Here is a 5305-nt window from a genome sequence, read left to right on the forward strand (position 1 = left end):
ATAAAGCACATTAGAGAGTTTATATACATGGTTAGGGTACTCACTATCTTCAAAGCCGGGAGGTTGCTCAACATAGACCTCCTCCTTGATTGGTCCATTGAGGAAGGCACTTTTCACGTCTATTTGGTAAAGCTTAAAGCCATGGTAAGTAGCATAGGCAAGTAATATACGAATTGACTCAAGCCTAGCTACGGGTGCATAGGTTTCACCGAAATCCAAATCTTCGACTTGTGAATATCCCTTGGCCACAAGTCGGGCTTTGTTCCTTGTCACCACACCATGCTCATCTTGCTTGTTGCGGAAGACCCACTTGGTTCCTACAACATTTTGGTTAGGACGTGGAACTAAATGCCATACCTGATTCCTCGTGAAGTTGTTGAGCTTCTCTTGCATCGCCAACACCCAATCTGAATCCCTTAATGCGTCTTCTACCCTGTATGGCTCAATAGAAGACACAAAAGAGTAATGTTCACAAAAATGAGCAACACGAGATCGAGTAGTTACCCCCTTATGAATGTCGCCGAGGATGGTGTTCACGGGGTGATCTCGTTGAATTGCTTGGTGGACTCTTGGGTGAGGCGGCCTTGGACCCTCATCATCTTCCTTATCTTGATCATTGGCATCTCCCCCTTGATCATTGCCCTCCTCTTGAGGTGGCTCATCTTCTTGATCTTCATTTTCATCCTCTTGAGCTTGATCCTCATCTTGGGTTGGTGGAGATACTTGCATTGAGGAAGATGATGGTTGATCTTGTGCTTGTGGAGGCTCTTCGGATTCCTTAGGACACACATCCCCAATGGACATGTTCCTTAGCGCGACACACGGAGCCTCTTCATCATCTAGCTCATCAAGATCAACTTGCTCTACTTGAGAGCCGTTAGTCTCATCAAACACAATGTCACAAGAAACTTCAACTAGTCTAGTGGACTTGTTAAAGACTCTATATGCCCTTGTGTTTGAATCACATCCTAGTAAAAAGCCTTCTACAGCCTTAGGAGCAAATTTAGATTTTCTACCTCTTTTAACAAGAATAAAGCATTTGCTACCAAAGACTCTAAAATATGAAACATTGGGCTTTTTACCGGTTAGGAGTTCATATGATGTCTTCTTGAGGATTCAGTGAAGATATAACCGGTTGATGGCGTAGCAAGCGGTGTTGACCGCCTCGGCCCAAAACCGATCCGAAGTCTTGTACTCATCAAGCATGGTTCTTGCCATGTCCAATAGAGTTCTATTCTTCCTTTCCACTACACCATTTTGTTGTGGCGTGTAGGGAGAAGAGAAATCATGCTCGATGCCCTCCTCCTTAAGAAAGCCTTCAATTTGTGATTTCTTGAACTCCGTTCCGTTGTCGCTTCTTATTTTCTTGATCCTCAAGCCGAACTCATTTTGAGCCCGTCTCAAGAATCCCTTTAAAGTCTCTGGGGTTTGAGATTTTTCCTGCAAAAAGAACACCCAAGTGAAGCGAGAATAATCATCCACAATAACTAGACAGTACTTACTCCCGCCGATGCTTATGTAAGCTATCGGGCCAAATAGATCCATGTGGAGTAGCTCCAGTGGCCTGTCAGTCATCATGATTTCTTGTGTGGATGATGAACACCAACTTGCTTCCCAGCTTGGCATGCGCTACAAACCCTGTCTTTCTCAAAATGAACATTGGTTAGTCCCAAAATGTGCTCTCCCTTTAGAAGCTTATGAAGATTCTTCATCCCAACATGGGCTAGTCGGCGGTGCTAGAGCCAACCCATGTTAGTCTTAGCAATTAAGCAAGTGTCGAGTTCAGCTCTATTAAAATCAACTAAGTATAGCTGACCCTCTAACACTCCCTTAAATGCTACTAAATCATCACTTCTTCTAAAGACAGTAACACCTATTTCCTTAAAAAGACAGTTGTAACCCATTTTGCATAATTGAGAAACGGAAAGCAAATTGTAATCTAAAGAATTTACAAGAAAAACATTGGAAATAGAATGGTCAGGTGATATAGCAATTTTAAGTCCTTTGACCAAACCTTGATTTCTATCCCCGAATGTGATAGCTCTTTGGGGATCTTGGTTTTTCTCGTAGGAGGAGAACATCCTTTTTCTCCCCTGTCATGTGGTTTGTGCACCTGCTATCAATGATCCAACTTGAGCCCCCAGATGCATAAACCTACAAAACAATTTTAGGCCTTGTTCTTAGGTACCCAAACGGTCTTGGGTCCTTTCACATTAGAAACAAGCACCTTGGGTACCCAAACACAAGTCTTTGACCCCTTGTGTTTGCCCCCAACATATTTGGCAACTACTTTGCCTGATTTGTTAGTTAAAACATAAGATGCATCAAAAGTTTTAAATGAAATATTAGGTTCATTTGATGCAATAGGAGTTTTCTTCTTAGGCAATTTAGCATGAGTGGATTGCCTAGAACTAGATGCCTCACTCTTGTACATAAAAGCATGATGAGAGCCAGAGTGAGACTTCCTAGAATGAATTCTCCTAATTTTGTGTTCGGGATAACCGGCAGGGTATAAAATGTAACCCTCGTTATCTTGAACCATGGGAGCCTTGCCCTTAATAAAGTTAGACAATCTTTTAGGACGGGCATTAAGCTTGACATTGTCTCCCTGTTGGAAGCCAATGTCATCCTTAATGTCAGGGCGTCTCCCACTATAGAGCATGCTTCTGGCAAATTTAAATTTTTCATTTTCTAAGTCATGCTCATTAGTTTTAGCACTAAGTTGAGCTATGTGATCATTTTGTTGTTTAATTAAAGCTAGGTGATCATGAATGGCATCAACATTAATGTCTCTACATCTAGTGCAAATAGTAACATGCTCAACGGTAGATGTAGAGGGTTTGCAAGTATTTAATTCAACGATCTTAGCATGTAAAATAGCATTCTCATCTCTAAGATTGGAAATAGAAGCATTGCAAACATTTAAATCTTTAGCCTTAGCAATTAATTTTTCATTTTCAATTTTAAGGCTAGAGAGGGATGCATTCAATTTGTCAATCTTAGCAATCAAATTAGCATTATCATTTCTAAGATTAACAAATGAATCATCACAAACATTTGATTTCTCAACCTTAGCAATTAATTTGGCATTTTCATTTCTAAGGCTAGAAATAGTGTCATGGCAAGTGCTTAGCTCACTAGTTAATTTTTCACATTTTTCTACCTCTAGAGCATAAGCATTCTTAGTCTTAACATGCTTTTTATTTTCCTTAATAAGGAAGTCCTCTTGGCTATCCAAGAGTTCATCCTTCTCATGAATAGCACTAATCAATTCATTTAATTTCTCCTTTTGTTGCATGTTAAGATTGGCAAAAAGAGTGAGCAAGTTATCCTCATCATCAGTAGAATTATCCTCATCACTAGAGGTTGCATACTTAGTGGAGGATCTTGATTTTACCTTCTTCTTCTTGTCGTCCTTTGCCATGAGGCACTTGTGGCTGACGTTAGGGAAGAGAAGACCTTTGTTGATGGCGATGTTGGCGGCGTCCTCGTCGAAGGAGGAGTCGGTGGAGCTTTTGTCGAAGTCCCACTCCCGGCAAACATGGGCATCGCCGCCCTTCTTCTTGTAGTACCTCTTCTTTTCCTTCTTCTTTCCCCTCTTGTCGTCGCCCCTGTCACTATCACTAGATAATGGACATTTAGCAATGAAATGACCGGGCTTACCACACTTGTAGCAAACTTTCTTGGAGCGGGGCTTGTAATCCTTCCCCCTCCTTTGCTTGAGGATTTGGCGGAAGCTCTTGATGATGAGCGCCATCTCCTCGTTGTCGAGCTTGGAGGCGTCGATGGGAAGTCTACTTGATGTAGACTCTTCCTTCTTCTCCTCCGTCGCTTTGAAGGCGACGGGTTGCACCTCGGATGTAGAAGTGGCGCCTTGCTCGATGATTTTTCTTAGAGCCTTTGATCATCAATTCAAAGCTCAAAAATTTTCCTATAACTTCCTCGGGAGACATTAGTTTATATCTTGGATCACCACGAATTAATTGAACTTGAGTAGGGTCAAGAAATACGAGTGATCTAAGAATAACCTTGACCATCTCATGGTCATCCCATTTGGTGCTCCCGAGGTTGCGCACTTGGTTCACCAATATCTTGAGTCGGTTGTATATTGCTTGTGGCTCCTCCCCTTGGTGAAGCATGAAGCGACCGAGCTCCCCCTCGATCGTTTCCCTCTTGGTGATCTTGGTCACCTCGTCTCCTTCGTGCGCGGTTTTGAGCACATCCCAAATCTCCTTGGCGCTCTTCAACCCTTGCACCTTGTTATACTCCTCTCGACTTAGAGAGGCGAGGAGTATAGTGGTGGCTTGGGAGTTGAAGTGCCGGATTTGGGCAACTTTGTCCGAGTCATAGTCTTCATCCCCCTGCGATGGTACCTGTACTCTAATCTCAACAACATCCCAAATACTAGTGTGGAGTGAGGTTAGATGGTGCCTCATTTTGTCACTCCACATATTATAATCTTCACCATCAAACATGGGTGGTTTGCCTAATGGGACGGAAAGTAAAGGAGTACGTTTTGAAATGTGAGGATAGCGTAGGGGAATCTTACTAAACTTCTTGCGCTCATGGCGCTTAGAAGTGACGGACGGCGTGTCGGAGCCAGAGGTGGATGGCGATGAAGAGTCGGTCTCATAGTAGACAACTTTCTTCATCTTCTTTTTCTTCTCGCCGCTCCGACGCGACTTGTCGTGTGAAGGGGATCCCTTCACCTTGTTGCCAGACTCCCCGGATGGAGCCTTCCCATGGCTTGTGGTGGGCTTCTCGCCGGTCACCATCTCCTTCTTGGCGTGATCTCCCGACATCACTTTGAGCGGTTAGGCTCTAATGAAGTACCGGCTCTGATACCAATTGAAAGTCGCCTAAAGGGGGTGAATAGGCAAATCTGAAATTTACAAACTTAAGCACAACTACAAGCCGGGGTTAGTATTAGAATTAAAGTCGAGTCCGAAAGAGAGGGCGAAAACAAATCACAAGCAAATAAGGCGGATGACACTGTGATTTGTTTTACCGAGGTTCGGTTCTTGCAAACCTACTCCCCGTTGAGGTGGTCACAAAGACCGGGTCTCTTTCAACCCTTTCCCTCTCTCAAACGGTCACTTAGACCGAGTGAGCTTCTATTCTCAATCAATCGGGACACTAAGTCCCCACAAGGACCACCACACAATTGGTGTCTCTTGCCTTGATTACAATTGAGTTGGAAACAAGAAAGAAGGAAGAAGAAAAGCAATCCAAGCGCAAGAGCTCAAATGAACACAAATCTCTCTCTCTCTCTAGTCACTAATTTGGTTGGACTGATTCCGGACTT

Source organism: Zea mays, chromosome 3, assembly GCF_902167145.1.
Source record: "Zea mays cultivar B73 chromosome 3, Zm-B73-REFERENCE-NAM-5.0, whole genome shotgun sequence".
Classification (NCBI taxonomy): Eukaryota; Viridiplantae; Streptophyta; class Magnoliopsida; order Poales; family Poaceae; genus Zea; species Zea mays.